Genomic DNA, 23,087 nt, shown 5'->3' on the forward strand with positions numbered 1-23,087 from the left:
AACCCAAAAGGCAATTTTCTAAAATGGGCCCGGGTTGAAGTCTTGAGGCATTCTTGCCGACTGCTCCTGCCAGGGCCACTGACCCCTGGATAGCACATGTAATGGATGAGTACATATGCCTTGTGCTGTCTTCCTCTCTCTGAGCGGAGGAGACATGAACTAATTAATTACGGGGGATGTTGGCCAGGCTGGACGCTGACACGATCGTTGTGGCTGTGTGGTTATTGACTACTCCGCAGAGGAAAGTTGCTCATTTAGCACTGTGTTGCGAGCCTGGGAGGTCACTGATCATTGTGGAAGGAGCATATGCTCCGTGTTTGTCTGTCTCTCGGCTTGTGTTTGCTCCTGTCACACGCAATGTGTGCAGGGGAGCATGTGTGTTTTGCTTCTCAGATGTGTGTGTGGTATTAATTGCATGATGTAACTCGTGAACATATTTGCACCTGACACATTTTTTCTGTTGCCGCCACGGAGGCAATATGTTTTTGGGGTTGTCCGTCCGTCCGTCCAAACGTCCGACTAGTTCTCATACAATAATGAGAAAAAATGATAATGCCTTGAGGAATTTCTTCAAATTTGGCACAAACGTCCACTTGGACTCAAGGATGAAGTGATTTGATTTTGGTGATCAAAGGTCAAGGTCACTGTGACCTCACAAAACACGTTTTTGGCCATAACTCCAGAATTAATATGCTGTAAAATGATTAAGTGATGACATTTTGGGCAGACATGGATGTAAACTGCAACTTGTCTGGTTGGCGAAGGCATAGAACCACCCAACCCTGTCTACCACAAAATTGCGTTCCCATAAAGCTTAACTACATAACCAAAATACGTTTTGAGGGTAACTTATTTTCTCCCGGATTATGGTCACAGTTTTAATGTAAATTGAAACGAAACACACATGCAACAAAACTACTTAGGTTTTGGGCAGCAAAACTACTACTGGGTTAGGTTTAGTAAAAAAAAGTAGGGCTGCAAATCGATTAAAATATTTAATCATGATTAATCGCATAATTGTCCATTATTAATCATGATTCATCGCAAATTAGTCACACATTTTGTATCTGTTCAAAATGTACCCTAAAGGGAGATTTGTATTTAATACTCTTATTAACATGGGAGTCGGCAAATATGCTTGTTTTATGCAAATGTATGTATATATGTATTATTGGAAATCAATTAACAACATAAAACATTGACAAATATTGTCCAGAAAGCCTCACAAGTACTGCATTTAGCATATCAAAATATGCTCAAATCATAACATGGCAAACTCAAGCCCAACAGGCAACAACATGCATATTATTAGCATAAATTGGACATGTCTGTAAAGGGGAGACTCGTTGGCACCCATGGAAACCATTTTCAAGTCAAAGGGACCCCTTTGAAAATGTCCATGCCAGTTTTTCCTCGCCAAAATTTAGCGCAAGTTCGGAACATTATTTAGCCTCATTCGCAACAAGCTAGTATGACTTGTTGCGTTAATGCGTTAAAGAAATGCGTTGCATTAAAACAAATTTGTGTTAACGTGTTATTAGAGCATTAACTTTGACAGCCCCAAAAAAAATCTTGGTTTGGCTTAAAATGACTACGACACTGAAACAAAACAAAACAAAAACGCGACCCATGTTTGACCCATCCACCTCCACTCCCGCCCCCCAGTAGTGGACTTTCTTGCTTGTTATACCTGTTATTATTCAATAACATTATTATTCAACATATCTTTCATTCACGGTGGTTTGATATACTATGCCACCTGCTCTGCGCATCGCTCGTTGTACTATGTCACTCACTGCAGCCGCCCGCAGACTTACAACAGTATTTGTGATACGTAAAAGAGTAACCTATGGCAAAATATGTTTCCTTCCAAAGGTAATTGAAAATGCAATTTAATTGTATGGGAACGTACTTTTTTAGGAGACAGTTGCAGTTATATCATTTTGATTTGATACATGAAGTGTTGAAGGAAATTGAAGCCAGTTGTAATAAGCAGCTTTTATTTCTCCAAGCTCACGAGTGGTTGTGGACATTCCAAGTACATGGCAAGTAGAGTAGATTAGAGGGTTATGCCCTTGAACATCTCTGGTTCTCTATATTATTCTGAAAATATAGATTACAGACTCGGGGTCAGGGAAAGCGCCACAGGAGACTATAGAAAACCACTGCAATCATCTCAGCCAGTCTCCAGCCCTGATCCACAGATGCTTTTGAAATTCTAATGCGCGCCAAGATGGATGTGGAAAAGTACTCAACTGCAGCTTAAAAACAGATAAATTATGATGGCCATCCTTTTACAAAATAGATTGCCTTAATGGCAGGGCCTAACTGTGTCACAGCTCGTGGTGTTTCAGCTTCAAATGGTGCACCTCAGGGACCTGTCGTGGTGCGGCAGATCAACCTTGTTCTTTAGGGGACGAGATGTTTTTCTAATTGCTTTGGCTTCTGCTTTTTTGCCTTTTGGACCTTAGACATGCATACCAGGGGCCAATGAGAGGCTGAGGAGGGAGGGTCTTCTGGGAGATGGGCTGGGCAAAGTGTTATTGTCAATGGGAGAGGTTAAGGTGGAGTCTGTGATTGTTCTGTTGTTTTATTTATGAGGGTTAACACAAGGCTGAGATTCATGTTGGGAATAGAGAATACCAGCTTTACTTGTCTCTGACAGGTAGGGCCGGCTATTGATGCCCAGTGCTCGTTCCAATTTTAAAAGAATTGGTAATTTGTTAAGTAACAAGTTTTTAATTCCACTTTATTGATCCCTAAAAGAGAACTTTGGACTTGCTGCTCTTTCATCCGCATCACCAGTTATGCACGCATCAAAGCACATAGATAGTGTTGGCAATATTGCAGCTAGAGCTCAAAAAGTGTTTGAGCAAAAGTTATACATTGAGATTTGATCATGGCACTGACATAATTTCATTGAAGAGAAGAAGTCTGTCTAACATGATAAATGTCTCCAGTCATTGTCAGAATGATCTAGCACCTCGAGCTCAAGTAAAAACAAACGCGAGACATTAAACTTGCACTAGAGTTTTTATTTATTTATTTTCTGACAAAGGAATCAAAAGCTTTTGACATCACTTTTAACTTTTATTATGACAGCCTACATGTAAATCTAAACAATATAGGGGGCGTTTGCTCTCAACAATTTTGTGTTTACTTTTACTCAAATGATAAGCCACGAATCAAAACCAGGATTCAATGAGAACCCAGAGCCTCATTACAGAACCTTCTTACTGTATGTCGGAAATCCTAATCTTAATGAATTGAATTTTTATAGCACACTTTAAAATACAGAGAAATCTCAAGGTGCTTCACATAAATGGTGAAATCAATCATAATACAACGTTAAAACAATTTGCAAAATAGGATAAATAAAATATCTTATCTTAGTTTAGAATGACATTTAGGATTCCTGGTATTACAGAAACATGTTTTCTAACTGCGTTTAGGAAAGAAATGCTATCTTATCTTAAAATAGGAATTTACCTATTATAGAACTGTCCCAATTTAGGGATTTCCCAAGTTAGGAATCCTAAATTAGCAGCACTGTTGTTAGGTCTGTATGGCAATGACAATGAAGATGGGTAGGAACACCAAGATGTAATGATTGAAATGCTACCCAAACTATAAGATGATGCTTTAAATGTATTAATGGGTATATGTTAGGGCTGCAACTATTGATTATTTCCATTAATCTGTTGATTATATTCTCAATTTACCAATTAGTTGTTTGGCCTATAAAATGTCAGAAAATGGTGAAAATGGCCCAAGATGATGTCCGCAAATGTCTTGTTTTGTCCACAACTCAAAGATATTCAGTTTACTGTCATAGAGGAGTAAAAAAAACAGAAAGTATTCTCATTTAAGAAGCTGGAATCAGAGAATTTTGAATTTAATTGAATTGTTTTCTCAATGTACAGTTATAGTTAGGATTTCTTTAGTTAAGATAAGATGGGAGGTCTGAAATAGGAGAGGACACAGCCATGGCTTTAGGAACTGCTTCTGTAATAGGAAGATTTGATTTTTCCATTTTTCTAATTTAAGTTAAGATAGGACAGGCAGTTAGGATATTTCCTTTTTATATAATGAGGCCCCAGATCAATAGAGATCAATAAAATCCAAATCCCTAGACTCTACAAGGTACTCCTCTGATTAATCTGATTAAAATTGGCTCTCTACATTATTTTAAATATATTTAGCTGTAGTTTCTGCTAGTTGAGACCCAGACCACAATGGCTCTCTTTGACTCTCAACAGGAATAAGAAACCTCAAGGAGGAAGCAGCTCCAACACACGGCTCAATTAAAACAAAAAACTGTTAATAAATTATAACTTTAGCATCTTTTCTCTCTCTCTGCTGTCATAAATCCAATAAAACTAAGGTCCTGTGGGTCTCCTCATAATAGATGAAGACAAAACTCCCCCCGGGACCAATTAGACCATCAGGAAATTACTATCTATTGGATTGTGTACCATTAGAAAAAAATCATATTGAGGATCTTTTCAACAAACACTTGTCAGGAAAACATGATCTAGGTGATTCACATGAGACCAAGAGGTTTTATGCTTGCGGATATCATCTTTATGTCTTTACAGCGCCCCCAGTTACAGTTGCAACCGGGTGTTTGCTCTGAACATCAGTGTCCGTGTAATAACCCGGCAGTATCAGAATCTAACAGCTGATGGCGAAGGAGTGACAGTCGCCTTTTTTCCATCTCCAGCTGATGGAGGTGACAGTGATGTGGCACAGGCAGGTGACAGGAGTGAATTGGCAGGTGCACCTTGTTGCAGTTGTTTGGGGGGTTGAGCTGAAGTTGTGGGTGGCGTGATGATCCCCTGCCTGGCCAGAGGGAGATGGCGATTCATACATTTTTAATGGTTTGTCTGAGGGTGCTTACGCAGCTCCTCGTTACTGCCCATCCAACCTGTCATGGCACCGGGCCCACCAGCCCCGGCAACAGGCCCTCCTTTAGACACCTCAATAATTTAGTGCATGTGTTTACAGAACGTTGACAAAGTCAAGTGCACTGGCCCCTGTATACATCCCTGTATGAATAATACATGTGGCCGATTCAGGAATGTGCCTAGCGGTATGGAAGTTCAGATCTACCACACATAAGCAAAGTAAATGTCCTGACATTTCAAATATCCACCGTGCAGAAATGTGCTGAACGCACAGAACTGCTCCGACTCCCCGTGAAGAGGGAGAGTTGGTTAGTTGGTGGTGGTGGTGGTGGTGGCGGTGGTGGTGGCGGTGGTGGTGGTGGTGGTTGATGGTGGGAGGGGTAAGGACTGCACTCCAGAAATAAAGAATTCCTCTCTCAGAACAATGGCCTGAAACAAACCCTGCATTGCCACAGGCTCTTTGACGGGATGCTACTTGTTTGATGCCTCCGTGCTTTTATCTGTTGTTTGAGATGCTTAGCAGAATTACAGACAGTGAGCACATGTGGATGTTTTTAAGCCAGAATTAAAAATGTTTTGTTCCTATTTAAGTCCAAACTATGATCCCAGGAAGATGAAAAAAAAAAAAAAAAAAAGATGAGGAGCTCTGGGGAAGGAAGGGAGGAATCTACATCGCTTGTTTTTACTCCACTCTCCCATCAAATGAAGTGTTGGAATCTCATCAGGAGTGAAACGATGACTAATCAATTTTTTACAGTCCCCCCGGTGCAACAGCCTAGGACAAGAAAAGGCCTCTAATTTTACTTGTACTTAACAAATGCATGAGTCTGTTGGAAATGGCACAAACAAAACAGTTATGAATGATGCTTGTGTAAGTAATCCAGGGGCGTGAATCAGTAAACAGTGTCCTCCTGTTGCTTTTTTTTATCCTTTCGCTCCTAAAAAATAACAATCAACACGGACGGAATTACAACTCGGCAAGCCGCTGCACCGTTTTACAGTGGACAGGGATGTAAAACACCTCCCTTCAGTCACTCCCAATCAGTGGGATGTTTTTATGCACGCCATGACATGTGTGCAATGCGGTGGATCACATTTCAAATAGAGTTATTTGCAAGGAAGACATTATGCAATATTGTGTTAGACCTGTGTACACTACATACGCAAACACAAACAGACATTGCTTGCATTTTGTTTTCCCCAGGCGACGGCGGTGTTTCTGAAATGAAGCAGACAGCAAACATTTCCTGTTTGTTACATTTTAGGTATTATGCCGTCTCTACCGTAGCAGACGCCTGAACCGCTGTTGGAGGCTTAAGAAATACACACTGCCGCAATCCTAATAAGCACTCCAAGCCTAATGAATGTCTCACATAATTCAGATTGAAGTTTTGTAATCAGTGTGGGAAGAAATGCTCCAAAATGTCACACTTTTTCAACCTAGATCAGTACTCTTGTTGGAAAAACTACTGTTGCATGAGTCTGGCTTTGTATTTGAATATCACCTCAGATTGAGGTGAGCAGGTAAGACAAGGAATTGCTGCCCTTTGCTGTTTTCTGTCTTCCTTAGCTGAGTTACCATCCAATCAAGCACTGCAGGCAACTACTGCCTGGGGCCCCAGACCCTCAAGTGCCTCAAAGGCCCCAGATTCATCGCATATCAGTTGGTTTAAGGTAATTTGATTAATTGGAAATCTGTGCATGTCCACAAGAGAGTATCAACATTCAAGGCATATTGCTTTCTTTAAGTGGGAAAAAAGCCTTTATTAACACAGCTACATTATTGAAAACAAAAAGACCACCACTAGACTGCAAACCGGTCTTCCTTGGAATCAAACAATTACACAAAAGGGCAGACCTACAAAAGTCAAAATGTGAGAAATTGCATGACTACTTGTGGCCTGACCCCTTTCGCACTTGATGCAACTCAACGACTAAACACAATATTGGTACATACATGCAAATACAATGTAAATATAGGATCAAAATAATGTGAAAGAATTTGTATTGTACCTGAAAACCTCTTTTCTGTCCCATCCTGTGCATGTCCTGTCATGAAATCACCCACAGGACAATCTGTGTATATGATAATACAGTCCATTCTCACTCCCGAGTAGTCAAATATGGCAGCTTGGTCAGTGGCCCTATACGCATCAAACTATGATGAAGTAAAGGAGTAGGTCAGGTGATGTAGTATAAAGAGCGAGAAGTCAGAGTGGATGGACGGGTCCAACAAACACAGGACTTTCACCCAGGAGACGGCTGTTCGTGCCCGTTGTGTGTAACCAAAAGTCAACGTTAACTTATTTTAAGTTACATAGCCTACACAAGATAAGTTACGTAGCATTAAGTTACATGGCGTACTTAACTTGCATCGCGTACATAACAACGTTAACTACGTAATAAACTCAACAAAGTAGTTTTGTTGCCTAAACTTTACCAAGTTGTTTCCTGTGAATGCAAGCTATTTAAAAAAAAGACAGTGTATGCATATAACGAGCGTGAATTGACACATGCAAAACTAACGCAAGAGGGTACCTAGAGCGTCATAGTTTGCATAGGATACTCGACTCTGATTGGTCAATTACGGCATTCTACGGTCTGTTATTTCTTTATAGCAGACCGTTGCTATGTATAACAGATAGTTGCTATGGACGCAGTTCTGATGTCGGACTCCGGTGGACCATTTTCGTGTAAAATTATTGATTTCTTAAGTAAGTAGCCGTGTAAAAATGAATAAACCCACTCAGGACGATGGAGCCTGATGCAATGTCAGGGTTTATTTCACAACAATGACCGGCTCGCTGTACAAATAAAGGACTTGTTGCTGAAGAACAAAACAAGCAATCAAACCAAGATAACAAAGCACACAGGATGGACACAGAACAGAGGTTTTCAGGTATAATACAAATTCCTCTGCATATGCCAGTTTGCTCCTATTTTTACATTGTGTAAGAAACATAATGAAATAAAATGAACAAAGTTAATAAATGCACAGAGATAAAAACTAGGACAATTCATAAGCAGTTGAGAATCCTGATTGCCAACAGGAATACACCAAATGACTACAGACTGGGGTTCAGTAGGCTAATTTTCGCCTGAGGAACACCTAACAGGTTAATCTGGTCGTGTACAAATTCTATAATAAACCTTTTTCACAGCAGATATTTTGACATGTCACAGCAGGAAAAGCACAGGTGTATTTAATAACATTAATGATGGCTGCATTCCACTAATGGGAGGTCCTGGTATTGTGCAGGCTGGCTCACTGGGACTCTTAATGGAACCGAGCCATCGTTAAAGGACCCATATCATGCTCATTTTCAGGTTCATACTTGTATTTTGTCTTTCTACTAGAACATGCTTACATGCTTTAATGTTCAAAAAACCCTATATTTTCCTCATACTGTCGACCTGAATATGCCTGTATTTACCCTCTGTATGAAACGCTCCGTTTTAGCGCATTTTGACGGAATTGCAACAGAATTGCATTAACATTGCTAGTCAACAGCTTGGGTCCATGTGTACTTCCTGTCAGCTGATGTCATTCACATACACACTGCAACCAGGAATAAACTGGGACACATTTAGAATGTTTTATGTTTAAAATTGTGTCAAGGATCTAAATATTGTATATTTGTGACATCACAAATGGGCAGAAATCCTAACGGCTTGTTTCAAATGCAGAGTTTCTGAATATGGGCTGTGTGAATTTCCCTGTGGATTGAGTGTTTTGATACTTTCACAGTATTTATATAGGACTTAAGCCTGCTTTATAATAAAAAAACATTGCAAATCTCACTTTTTTATAATATGGGACCTTTAATGTTATCAATTCCTCCTGTCCTTTTCCTGCTATGACAAAATGTCTGCTGTGAAAAAGGGTCTACATGGTTATAAAAATTGCTCAACACTTTAACAGCATCCACAAGAGTTTTTTTTTCCCGTGTTGATCAAAGGACTAAACCTGCGCAGCACTAAACAGAAGAGCAGGTTTAAGACCTGCATTCGGTATGGAGCCCATCATCTTTTGGGACTTTGGGAGTTTCCGTAATTTAGAAAGAGCAACATGTCATGTCAATAAAGTGTCAACATTCATATCCTTCAGCAAAACGGATCACAGTGGATTGACCTGCAGGGACACTGGCTGTAGGGTAATACAGGGTGGTTGTAGGGAGTATTTGCAGAGGCGGAAATATACATACACACACATATAAGCGCTGCCTTCACCTGGGGGGACGTGTTGACGGGCGCTGACTCTTGATTGAGGGGCTGTCCCTCTCTCCCTTTGCAGATTTATGACTGAGAGGATTTGTGTCCAGTCCAACTTATCTTGCTGATAGACAGCCTTGTAGATTTCCTCAGAGTGGATTTATGTTCTGTGGGCACTGGCGTTGTTGGGAGAGAGTGCTCTGCACCTCACATATCCCCCATTTTACACTTTATTTGAACTTTACGTTTTCACACGGCCGCGTCGTCGTCCTGCTCTGAGTGGCTCTCAACCTCCAGCCATTTACTAGAAATGTAATTATTTATGCTGCGGCGTATAGAGAAAAGATTTTTATAAGGAGTCTCGCATTTTATCTAATTTCCCCCTCGTCTCCGAAGATGGCCGATAATGGTGTTGGATTTCTAGCGATGCCATATATGGAATATTATTTTACTACATTATTTTAAAGTCAGTGTGATTTATGGGGCCCAGACTCAAGACGTGATGATCGTAATTAATCTGAACCGTCGTGAGAGGAAAAGGCCAACCACTGATCTGTACACGGCATATGGCTGTGGGATCTTATTCTCCCTGCACCAAATCGCACTTCTTTCACCTGAATCAGCACGTTCGGCTTGCCTGAATCCAGTCATCCAGCCGTCTCTCCTTTAACACGTATGTCTACGGTTGAAAAGGCGTGATCCCAAAAAAACACTCCCGTTATTTCTATCCACAGAAGGAAAATAATGCTTTTTAGGATTCAATTTGAAATCTTGTATCACTCCTTATTGTAGGAATTGTTTGGAGGGGGAAAAAAAGGCAGGATCATATTTGTAGCTCGCATGCCCCAGACGGAGGGACTAGCTCACGTGTTGACCTCCTCATACCGAGCACATTTGCAGAAATAAAACTCCTGTGAGCCTCAGACTGGCAGACAAAGGAGACTCTAGTAGCTGGAGAGCTGGAAAGACAGAGAAAATTCTGAGTAATATTGATCTTAGTTAATTAGATTCCTATCTAGTCTCTGGGGACTAGTGTTCCGGCAACACATTTTAGAGTGAAGAAAGTGGCTGAGAGATATACCAGTATATGAACTCAGTTAATTTAATTTCAAAGCCTCGAGTACAAAATGTGATTTGATTATTGGGAATATTTTTCATGTCTAATTACAATTTCTCTTTTCTCCCCCTAAAGTTTATCTAAACTTTTTTTTTTTTCTCTCTGTGAATCCTAATGAATCTCAGTCCTTGTTTAGAACTAAATGACCAAGTGTTTATCTCCACCCCCCCCAGTCCTCCACCGCCTCCCCCCCTGCAGTTCAGTAATTCAATATGCAGTGCAGAAAAATTAGATTTGAAATTGAACGCTGATATTGTTACTTTCTCCACTCATTGAAACTAAATGAATTTGCACATTGAATCACTAATTAGAAGGTATTTTATTCCACTTTACCTCAGGTTGACGCCTGTGCAATAACACATGATATCATAAAGGTAAGTCTGATTATCATCCCTTGCCAATGCATTAGTCAAAACGTGAGCGGCTTCCAATCAAATGAAACAAAAAAAGCATGATTCAGCCTTCCTCGTCTTAGATTGCGGTGTTATGGTTTCACTGTGTCTCTGCCTTTTCTCTTCTGACACTTCCTGTGTGTGTGCATGTGTATGTGTGTGTGTGATGGCAGGGGGGGAGGGGTCACGTTGGGAAGCAGCGTCCTGACGTCCCGGGGCCACACACCAGGTCACCGGCTTTCATGGCTGATCTGTTTGTCATAATGGCTTTTAAAAGGTCACGTGTTGATTAAAATGACTGATGGTTAAAAGCATCCGTTGGCAACGCGCACACACACACATGTGCACACACACACACACACACACACGCACACATCTCCGCGGGTCATGTCCAACGGTGTATAGTGCCATTTGTTATGGATGGATGCAGAGAGGGAGGGCCGCGGATAGATGAATTAGTGGAGTAGGTCAGGCAAATATATGAAAAGCTCCACACTCTGTTGAAATATCGTCACATTCTTCTCGTGGCGCGGCGAGCGTGTGCACGTTGAGGGATTTCTCAGTAATATGGTCAAAAGCAGAGATACAGTACAAGCGGAGGAAGGGAGACGTGTAGCATTAGCACTCGCTGAAAAGGATTATCCATGTATTCTCCTCACACTTGTCACCATTTATCTCTTACACATTATTTTTTCGCGGGCCTTCTCCTATACCAGATTTCTGGCTTTGCTGCGAGGCAATTGCTCTCTTGCATCGCTGGGGAATTCATTGCACTGCTCTGCTAGAGATCCAAATGTATTACAATGAGGCTGCTGTGAGTGGCTGGCTGCAATGGGGACGTACCTGCGTCTCACTTGAAACCCCCAACCCCTTTTTTCCCGAGCGGCTCCCCAGGCATCTCGTTGTATGGGGGCTATAATTGTTGCTGTAAATTCTGCCGCTCCCCTACGCCCCTGTCTTAACCGCCCATTACACATGGTTCACTACGGCCCTTGTTGATTGCAGCTGTCAAGAAGGGCAGATTTATGCACTCTGGCTTGGAGATGGAGGGATAGAAGGAAGGAGTGAGAGAAGGGTGATTAGGGGGAGGCGGGTTTATTGGGTGAGCCCACGCTTGACCCTTCCTTCCTTTTACCCTCGCTCGGGCGTAGGTGGAGATGAGTGAGGCTGATCAGCCAAAGCGCGACCAGCAGAGGAGGACTCGGTCCGAGCCTCTGCGAGATGAAGGGACAAACAAGTGCTCTAAAGTGGGCTGCTGATGAGATCTGGGCCTGATCCGTTGAGCCTTTGTTGTGTGTATGTGTGTGTTTTCTCACTCACTCCTCTCAGCCCTCAGCCAGCCTCTCAGACACCCTGTCCTTTTCTCAGAAAACACCACTTGTGTAACAAAGGCTGCTAATCTGTTGAGTACAGCAGTGAGCCCAGTGTGTGGGGGGGGAAAGCACTTCCTCAGCCCATCACAGAGTCCGCTGTGGTCACACTCTAATCCACTGAGCCATCACAGCACTAAAATAAACCATTATACGCTGATAGGTCCTCTGCTCTGCTCTGTTCAGCTCAGCTCTGCTCTGTGCCACTATGTTGTTAGGAATCAACAGGAAACTAATCAGTTACAACTGACGATTAATTGTAAAATTATATTCTAAGTGAAAATAGCAAAAAAAAAGTTGTTGGTTGAAAGTTCTGAAATGGGAGGATTTGTTGCATTTTTGTTGTTTGTTTCATTGACTAATTGATTGAGACTCTAGTAAACATGTTGGTATGTCATGTTTCTTTGTTAAATATCATCAGGTTATGTGTTATGTATGGTCCTTGTTATGCGTCTTTATGTGTTCTAATATGCTGGTGTATGTTAAATGTTTTTATGTTCATATAAATGTTATGTTATGTCGTATTTATTTGTTATTATTTGTCCTTACTATGATGCCCATGTATAGTATGCATTATACGCATACTTATAATGCATCATAATCTGCTTATAGCACTCTATAGTTATAGTTATAAGCACTCATGCATATTCATAATGCTTTATAACAATAATCAAAGCATTATTAAGCATTTTTATAATGACTTGTAAGGTGAATGATTATAATACTTCATAATTGCTGGTCTCTCGCTGACATTTTCTTTTAGCAAGGATCATAGTTACTTGTAATAATCTTTTTTTTGTAATGCATTATAATGTGATTATAAGTTACTCTATGTGGTCTCTGTTTGCTTTAAGTAAAGTGAAGAAATATTAAATCTATGCAAGAACAGCACAAAATGTTGTCAAATAAATCTGTGCTTTACTTAAAGCAAACAATGACCACGTAGAGTAACTTATAATCACATTATAATGCATTATAACAGTGATTATAGTGCATTATAAAATATGATAATGTATTACAACTATGGGAATTATAATAAATTATAGTCATTGCAAAAAGATATCGGTGAGTGATCATAAAATGCTTTATAATGTGTTATAATTATTGTTATGGAGCATATACGAGTGCTTATAACTGTAATTATATAGTGCTATAAGCACATTAAAACACATTACAAGACCATGTCTTATGCATTATAGACATCGGCATCATAGAAAGCGTTACCAGTCGTTATGTAATGAATTGTGTGGTTGTGTGGTTGTGTTAGATGTGTTTGAAAGTTATTTTCTTTTGTCATATTATGTTAGTTATGTCAGGTGTTATAATATATGTTATGTATAATTTCCCTGTGTGTTGTCTTGTGTCATGTCTTTTATGTTTTGCTAATTTGCCAGGGTAATGTAAGGTTAATCTTAAGTGTGATTCTATGTTATCCTGTTTATGTTTTCTTCTGTTCTGTCTTGATGTGTTTTCCATTCTATTTTTGTCCCACTAGTGTCTTTTAAACTGATCCATCCACAGCTGCTGTTTGTTAGATAGTGATAGATAGTGCTTGTTGCCCAGTTGGCAGCATTACTGTAACGCAGCTAAACGTGCACAAGTCTCTAAGTGGTCCCTAAGTTGTCCTGCGGGATGATGGGATGCCATAGTAGCAGCGGTAATGGAATTACAGGAAAGACCCTGCCCTGGTCGCACTGGTGAAAGGTACAAATGGAGGATGAGATGGAGTGAGCAGGAGAGGCAACAGAGCTAACAGACCAATCTACACTATGGCACTTATGGAATTACACCAGTTCACCTTCTTTAGACCAAGGAATCAATGGCGCTCATTAATAATTCAGCCAGTCTTAGGAGGGAACCATAACTGTCATAAATGGTAATTTTGTTTGATCATTACAATCCTTTTCATTGGGATAAACAGACAACATTATTCATCAGCAAAAAGTCTAAATATTCATAGCACGCACCCGTTCTGTATACAGAATAGCAAGCGACCGGCAGAAATAAACATATACATATCCAGGCTATATTGATGTGATTTCCCCCTGCGTGATGAAATAATTTACAGAATTGATTAAGATGAAGGCTAATCTTTACGAGGCACATATGGCTGAATGCGAATGCGGCCGAGCCCTGCACCGTCACGCGGCATAGACGGATGACGAGCTGACTGAAAGTCGGGAATTCCACGAAACACCGTTCCCTCTCATGCATCCCGCAATATGTCACCTTCATTTCATTAGCTGCTGAGAGTATCAAGTCTGAACCACTTTGAATTTTTATTGATAGGTTTTATTGCTTCCTTAGAATCATCGAAAACACAATCACAGTTACCGCTGCAATCCATATCTATCTGTTGTGTCCAAAATAAGTACTATGATATTAGATTGCGACGACGGCGCTTTGCTTATGAGTCGGAAGAAACAGATGGGCTATTACAGATACAGAGACGGAAGCAAATTGAGGTCATCGAGCAGGTCTTGTGAATCGTGCGTTTCGAGACGTCGGTGTAAAGCAAGGGGAGGAAAGAGTTTTGTTTAAAGAGGTGTCTTTGGCGCAAATGTATTCAGCGCATATGGGAGAGGACGGGCCTCTGGGCACAGACAGCCGTCACTGGGCAGGGATAATTTGATGAATGCGTTCCCTACACCCCCCCTCCCCTCCTTCTTCTTCCCCTTCATAACCAGATTTCTTGTTCTCTGGCTTCATTTTTGTCTCTCAGATGAAGTGAGAGTGGTGGAATTCGCTACATTTTGTATTCATGCCGGCTCGTCTGTGTGACCGCAGGGCCGGGTGACTTCGAAAAAAAAACAAAAAAAAAAAAACTGAATCTCTGTGTTCAGCTTCCCTCCAGCGCCGTTTCTCCTCTTTGAGCTTGTGTTGCTCAACATGGGTGTTTAGGAAGCAAAGGAGGGGGAGTGTGTGTAATGTATGTGCACGCCGGTGTGTGTGCCTGTGTCTAAAATGTAAATGATGGGCTGTCATTACAGTCACACAGACACACAGCAGGTTTTTTTGTCTTTCAGCTGTTTCCATCTTCAGCCAAAGGATCGGATCGGATCTGAGCTTTGTTTTCCTTTTTCCTCACAAGTGTGTCGGTGCGTGTACAGGATGTGTGGGAGCAGCCGCTGAATGCATGCTAGTCACCACCGGGGAGCGATTTTAGAGCCTTTTATAGAGATAGATCCGTCCGGTTTACTGGGCTGAAGCTGGCTACCAAGAATTGTGACAGACATGTGCCTGCTAGACCTCATACATAAACCACTGGGGTGTGTGTATGCGGTTGTGTGTGTGTTGTTGGAGATAGCGATAGCTGTTGTATCTCCGCTCACGTGCCTTCCCTTCAATTGCCCAATCAGTCAGTGGAACCCTTCAGACAGTCTCCTCTTAATAAGGAAGCTTCCAGCCCAATTCCCACAGATAGCCTAAGTAAATCAAACCGGTGAGGAGGAGAGGAGAGCCTCTTCAATCAGGCTCTAGAGAATGGAGCCTGGGCAACTCTGGCACTCCAGACAATAAGAGAGAGAGGGAGGGAGGAGGAGGAGATACAGTGATATTCCCGTATGGTGATGACTACGCTCAGAGTGAGGTATACTATTCATCTGGCCTCAGCCATCTTCTCAGAACTGCGTCTCTGCACCCTCAGGTCCTCTACACTCTGCATCCAGCCGTAAAACATCCCCCATTGTAATTCATGTTATGCCGCGAGAGCCTGGGCTTCTGGTACAGGCTCGCAAGTGCACGCACCCCCCCCCATCCCCTTCCTCCTCCTCCTCCTCCTCCTCCTCCTCCTCCATCCACCCCGCTTGCAGCCTTATGATACGGTCCTCATGGCGAGCTGAGCGAGCCATAATACCATGTTTTGTATTCAACCCCGATAGCAGCCATTTCAGCAAAGCCACAAACCAGGGGCCCCAGCTTGCGCGTTGGTCAGGGTTCAGCTTGGACCATTCGGAGCAGTCCCACGTCGGCAATTTGGGGCGAGAGCGCTCCAGGCCACATGCGCCTTGTCCGTCCATCACAGGTGAAGGGGAGCAGGGGAGGAAAAGAGGGAGAAGAGGGGGAGGTGGGGGGGTGAAGGGGGGAGGCTGAAGTTGAAAGGCGAGGCCCTGGCATCTGCATCAGGCCAGGCCAGCAGATGTGGCGATCCTGGTCTATTTGAGCTAAAGTGATGATTAAGGGATCATGGCCCTTAAATAGACAATCCTGTTTACCCAGTTTAGGGCTGCAATCAATCCGCCACTCGCCAGATTAATTGAGACGCTTCCGATTGATTTTCTTTTTTTTCTTTTTTTTTTTTTCTTCACTTCCCTCCTCCTCCTCCTCCTCCTCCTCTACTCCTGTTCGGCCCTTCCTATCAATGACTTCTCAAACTGCAAGGCCATAATTCATGAGAGGGCTGCAGGGGTGGAGTGAGGTCTGGTGCTTGAGTGCATGTAGGTAAGTGCATGTAAAAATGTATGACAGCACGCCACTGACAGCGCTGTACATGTGTGGCTTAACTTTGTCAGACTGAGAGAGATGATAAGCACTCCTGGAAAAGACATTAAGCTATTCTTTGACATTAGTGCCCATTTCACTGTGACCTACCTATTTATTTCTTTACTCCTCCTCATATACACTTCCTATCGCCCTCCGTCTTCATTACTTAAATATATGTCGGTATAGGAAATGTCATACGATATGTCAGGGTGAGGACTTCTCCGTATTGTCCCACCTGTAACGATCCTCATTAGTGACAGAGGAGGCATCAGTTAATTAGGCCAAAAGGATGAACTTTACACACAAACCCCTGGCACCAGCTGATAACCACATCAAGATGTGGGAGTTCCACCCTTCCTCCTCCTCTGGGGAAGAGGTGAGAGGAGAAAGGCCACTTAAAGCTTGTTTCCTTTCTCTTTCGCACTCAAAGCGATTCTTATTTTTACCGTATGGAAAGACACGTGCGCTCGTATGTTCGACGTATGTTTATGCACATTTAATTGGCGGGTTCATTTATTTATTTATTTATCTTGATCGGAGAATGATGGGAAGGAAGGTGATCACGATTGAACTCGTCTCCAGCAGATCTCCTTCATGTGAGACAGTGTCTGTCAGCCATCACTACCATCTGTCAGCAGAGAGAATCTTTAAAGACTCTTCTCTGCACTTTGCCTTCAGGGCAAACACATTTCTCATGTTGCTACCCCATCCGCCCCCTCCCACCATCACTCCGACGGCCCCCCCAACCCCCACCCCAACCCCAGCTTCCAATAAGCAAAAGAAAAACAAAAGCTGGAAAACAAGGCAATGAGGGTATCAGTTTTGGCAGCGCCTTCTGAGCGCTCACTCTCACGGAGGCAGATTTGTCAGGCTTTGCGAGGCGGCTCCTTGACAGCTTAAGCACAGCAGCTACCTCGCTGTGAATTTTCTGAAACGTTGTGTGCAAAGTAGCCATAGATCATCTCCCGAATCCCTTCTCTCCGGTCAGCGTGATGAAGCAACACGGATGATTGCATGAGCATGTTATGTTAATCACGGCGGTAATGCAGTTTGCTTGTTGGTGATGCTTTATTGAATGTGACAGCGAACATCAACGGGGACAAGATGACATGTAGTTAGCCATATACATAGTGTTAAAAAAACTAAAAGGAGCATCCTTCAATCGATTCCTCTTTGCTTGTCACCAGGATAATAAAAGAATCGTTCATAAACAACCACAGTTTGGTTTGCGGTTTGTAAGCTAATATAGAAAACCTATTTTACAGTCACAGTTTGTACTTGCATAGCGTTAAACGAACTGGTAAAATGTCAGAGCATGTGCACACCACATATGTATGAAAAGCATTTTAAATATAGATTTCTCAGATGGGACCTGCAGGTGCGCGAGCAAGGTGCTTTGTGGAAGCGCGGCACTTCCTCCTTCTGTCTTGTGCTCTAATTTGATTACAGACTGATTAAACCCTCCCTAATGCAGTCAGAGCTACGGCATGCTAATGTAATAAAATCACTTACAGCTAAAACAGGTTAGCTTAATTGGCAGGAGGCACGATGCTGGGATTTGCATTAAATTATTTATTTGCTTAGCAGACGCCCTTATGCAGGGCAACTCTCAATTCCATTATACACATTAGCCATTTGCGCAACCAATTTAGCTTGAGCACCTCGTTCAAGGATAGAACAACAAGTGTCGGATCGCCCCCCTCCGCCGCCACCGCCACTACCCCATCCACAAACCACACCGCCGTCCCTCCATTTTGCGTGGTTGAGGAACATCAAGAGAACATGAAGTGCTTCTTGGATTGGAGGCCACCATTGACACATTGTTGGCACACTTTGCAGAAGCCTCTTGAATTTGTTTTCCAGCAATCCAGCATGTCCACTCAGTATCTTGAGTTAAACATAAACAGCGCACAGCAACATTAGTGCACTGTCCCGGTCAGTCCACTGAAAGTCAAAGCGTAATTGAGCTGCTCCATTAGCACCGGGATCAACCAGATGGTGCCCTCATTCTTTTATTCACCCATTTATGTGGGCATGTCATTCTTCCAAGTGTTAAAAAAAAGCAGTTGATGGAATGAGTGTTTGCATGCATTTCTGTGTGTATGTGGCGTACTGTAACGGGGGTGGAGGTGCTCATGGATAACTGTGGGTGCCTCCACACTCCCACCTGTTAACTAATCTTTCAGTTTGGTCTGTCTGCACGATCATCTCTTCCCCCAACAGCCTAATGGCTAACTTAGTTATCAGACAAACTGTGCACACCTCTGATTGCTGTGTACACTTAAATGAATGAATTTCATGGGTGTCAGTTGGAGTATGTGGCACTTACCACACCTTAGACCTGGTTTCACCAAATTTGAAACTCAAATTGTTTAGCATTAAAAAGATAGATTTATTTGGAAACCCACATAATAAATGATAAGTTCCTACATACCAAGAACCATCTGTGAAAGGTTCCAACCAGAACCCCCTATGAGAGGTTCGACAGAGAACCATTCTATGGTGTAATGGTTCCACCCAGATCCCTCTCTTTTTTTTCTCCACCTTCTGAAACTTGATTTACGTGCTCGCTTATCGCATCCGCGACCGTCGCGAGTGTCCGCACAGCCAAAGTGACGTCACACCATCAGACACAGCCCTTTGTGGGGTTCCATGAGGCAGGTTTTTGCCTGTCCATACGCGTCCAACATGGTCTAACTACATAGACATGGATGGGCGTAGAAAATAGAGAAGTTTGAGGAGCTTTGAGAATGTCGGTTTGCCGCAAGGAGTAACCCGCACAGAGTATAAAAGATCCAACTAGGGCTGTCAATCGATTCAAATATTTAATTGCGATTAATCGCACAATTGTCCATAGTTAAATTAATCACACATTTGTATCTGTTCAAAATGTACCTTAAAGGGAGATTTGTCAAGTATTTAATACTCTTTTCAACATCGGAGTGGGCACTTATGTTTGCTTTATGCAAATGTATGTATATAGTTAGTATTGGAAATCAGTTAACAACACAAAACAATGACAAATATTGTCCAGAAACCCTCACAGGTTTTTTTTTACATTTTGCATAAAAAATATGCTCAAATCATAACATGGAAAACTCAGCTGTCAGTGTGTCAGTGTGCTGACTTGACTATGACTTGCCCAAAACTGCATGTGATTATCATAAAGTGGGCATGTCTGTAAAGGGCAGACTCGTGGGTACCCATAGAACCCATTTTCATTCACATATCTTGAGGTCAGAGGTCAAGGGACCCCTTTGAAAATGACCATGCCTGTTTTTTCTCGCCAAAATTTAGTGCAAGTTTGGAGCGTTATTTAGCCTCCTTCGTGACAAGCTAGTATAATGTGGTTGGTACCATTGGATTTGTTAGGTTTTTTAGTTTCATATGATACCAGTATCTTTTCTAGCTTTAAAACTGAGCCCACTACAACCTAACAATTGCGTTAATGCGTTAAAGAAATTAGTTCATGGTTCACAATCACAGGGTTTAAAAAGGGTTCTTTGGATAAAAATGGTTCTTAATGGAACCCTTAGTCTTACAAAGAACCCTTGAAAAACCCTTCCTTCAAAAAAGGGTTCTTTAGAAGTAAATTCCTCTGGGTAGAACCTCAGCCCCTCATGAAGAACCCTATTGGAACCCTTGTTTTTAACTTTCACCACTATGGTGACCACCTAATAATATCTTCAGCGTGACATTCTTCCTTATGGTTCGAAAAAACATGGTATTTTTATATCTAAGTGAAGTATTTAGTGGAACTGTCATATGTGCTATTTATAGTAAAAACAAAACACATAATCTCTTTCTGCCTTTTTATCATAAGACAAAACACCCAGTGATGTATCCCATTTAGTAACTGTGTTGATGAGAATCCATTTCTGATTAAGCAACACTTGCCAAGGTTTATATTTGGCTTTGCGCATTCAATTTGCTTTACATTTAATACAGTGTCTTTCACCCAGTAACAGAACTGGCTGTCTGCCACAGAGGCTTTTGATTGGAATTGAATGCACAGTCATTTTCTCTAATATAAATCAATACTCTCCAAACCTGCCACAACACATTCTAGATGCTCACTATTGCCCAATTGCAGTTTGGAGCACTAGTGAAACGGTCAAACGGTTGACACGTTTTGTGCAGCGAGATTAGTCTGTTTGTGAAATCTTGGAAAACAAATCACTTAAGAACCACTCAGACTTAATCATATTACCTTGCTAAGTAAGAAGTTTCGGATCCCCTTCTTCCTCCCAAACTTCTGAATTGTCGAATATGTGTCGGCTCGTGGCTGCTGTTGGCACTGTCTAGCCTGGTGGTTTGTGTCAACTATAGTTCAGTGTCATTACACGACTCCTTTGATTCTCAGCATTTACAGTCCTGTTTGAAATGCGATGAGGGTCAAATGGCTGCATTGGTTTTAAAAGGGGGTGCATTTCAAAGTGAAACAGTTGACCAAATGATCAGACACTAGCTGCACCGTATGTGTTTCTCTCCATTTTTTTTTTTCTTCTGTTTTTTTCTTTGTTTTTTTCGCTGCAACAACAGTATTGTTTGCATTAAGGGCCTGGCTGGAGTAAATGGAGCTGTTTTCAATTAGTTTTCAAAGTGCTTATCCCATTAAAGGTAATGACTTATTGATTTAACGACAGTGGCGCTTTTGGTGTGAAACGTGGTGCTATTATGACTCTCTCCTCTGTTGTTTGAAAGGGGCCAGCGATACCGAGCGTCGGGTGAACGCCTTCAGTCTCAGCCTTCCCATGACCATCGCGCTTGTTGTTTTTTGCCGCGGTCCCCGGGTCATTATTGAGTGGCATAAGTAACTCTGTGCTCGCGGGGCGGAGCAGGTGATTTTTCTCCTCCTGGCCTTTTGCCAGCGGTGTCAGCTGGGATCCAGGAGCCATCACAGAGGTGGGAGAGCCTGATGTCATTGTCAATGTTCCTGTGCGTCCCGCAAACCGCAGTGCAGAGGAAGCGATGGAGGGCCCCGTGCAAGCTAATGTGCCCGCTGCCTCCCCGTGGGTTCCACTTTGCCATGCAGCCATATGGCCGCGCTCCTCCCCTCAGTAATCCCTCACTGGTGTCAGCATCCAACCCAGGAGGGCCACACTTTTGTGTTCTCTCCTTCTCACTCTGTCTGTCTTTCTCTCCCTCATCCTTCTCTTTCCCTCAGATTTTTTTTTTTTTTGTTCCACACACTTTTTTTTTTTTTCTTCCTCCTTTGGCATTCTGTGTATCTCCCTGTTGAACTCCTTTTGTTTTCTGTCTCATTCTTCCAGCATGCTAAAGGTTGAAACATTGTTTTTTAACCTTGACAGAAGTTTCAGAGGCCGAGCAGCTCATCAGTACAGTAATATGCACCCCACTGAGATAATTGGCTTCCACTTATAACTCATCATTGATGGTTGCCACTTGCTAATGTACTGTGTGTCCTCAGCATCGTCAAAAAACACAGCGTCAGTTACATTATATCTTTATCGCTATTATGAATCCCTTTAAATATTCTCGACTATCCTCCCGTACTTACATAGACTCGGTCATCCACATTCTGATTTCTTATCGCTAATTGAGCTCAACAGAAGCGCTGTGAGGAATAACCAGGAGCAGTTCTGAGTTAGCTTCCTTGTTCCACTGATTTCTTTTCTGCTGGAGTATGGATATGTACTGGACCAGGAGGAAGATGCGCAGTTGCTGACAGTCGCTGTTTCAAGTAATGAGACAAGTGATAAGTCAGCCAGCGACCTTGTCTTATTCCCTTTTGCTTTCTCTCTCCCATTTCAATCTGAGATATACACCTGCTGGGCCGAGCACAGTTATGTCTTTATGTTCCGCTGTAATAAGTTATGCTTTAACAACCAAAATAAACAATAACAGCTGGACTGAAGTGCTGAAACAATTAGACGATTCATTAATTAGTGGATCGAGAGGACATTAATTAAAAGCATTTGCTAATTAATTAATGAATGAATCGCAAATCATCCCAGGTTTGCTATGCTACACGGCCAAAAGAATGTGGTCAGCATATGATTTGGAATTGGATATAACGGAGGAGCAGTAGGAAAATGCCTTGAAGAATTTACATACAGCATCAATATGTATTAGGCATGAGCTGATACAGTTCAAAGTACCGCATCGTCTTCATTATTGCAGAGCTAAACTTGACAAAATGTATCCTAAATTAGACTCTATTTCTGACCGATGTAGGCAGCTCCCTGCTACTCTGGCACACATGTTCTTGATCTGTCCTAAATGATCTAACTATTGGAAAACTATTTTCCCCCTTTTTTAAATTGAATTACATTATTTTATTCTATTAATTTATTTCTCATTGTGTGTGTTTTTGTTTGTGAATGCGGTCAGCCAAACATCCTCAGCTATATATGAGCTTTCTTAACCTGTCATCCCCAAAAACCACGGGCATTAATCTGCTGCTATAACAGCCACCACTCTTCTGGTTTCAGGCTTTCCACCAGATGTTTGAACCTGGCTGTAGGGATTCATTAGTGAGCATTAGTGAGGTCCAACACTGATGTTGGGTGATAAGGCCTGGCTCGCAGTTTACATTGCAGTTCATCCCAGAGAGGTGTTGGATGGAGATGGGGCTGATGTCAGG

The 23,087-nt window shown here is 42.1% G+C and overlaps 1 protein-coding gene across 14 annotated transcripts in view; it reads left to right on the forward strand.

Annotated features, from left to right (window-relative positions):
• Window positions 1-23,087, forward strand: part of LOC141780577 (RNA binding protein fox-1 homolog 3-like) — a 466,511-nt gene that overhangs the window by 266,748 nt on the left and 176,676 nt on the right. Inside the window, exon 6 of one of the 14 annotated variants that reach the window (XM_074655867.1) lies at window positions 10,575-10,610. The exons of the other annotated variants lie outside the window; for them this stretch is intronic. The gene's annotated coding sequence lies outside the window, so the exon portion shown is untranslated. The remainder of the gene's footprint in view (window positions 1-10,574; window positions 10,611-23,087) is intronic. 14 annotated transcript variants of the gene reach the window in all.

Source organism: Sebastes fasciatus, chromosome 13 (assembly GCF_043250625.1).
Source record: "Sebastes fasciatus isolate fSebFas1 chromosome 13, fSebFas1.pri, whole genome shotgun sequence".
Lineage (NCBI taxonomy): Eukaryota > Metazoa > Chordata > Actinopteri > Perciformes > Sebastidae > Sebastes > Sebastes fasciatus.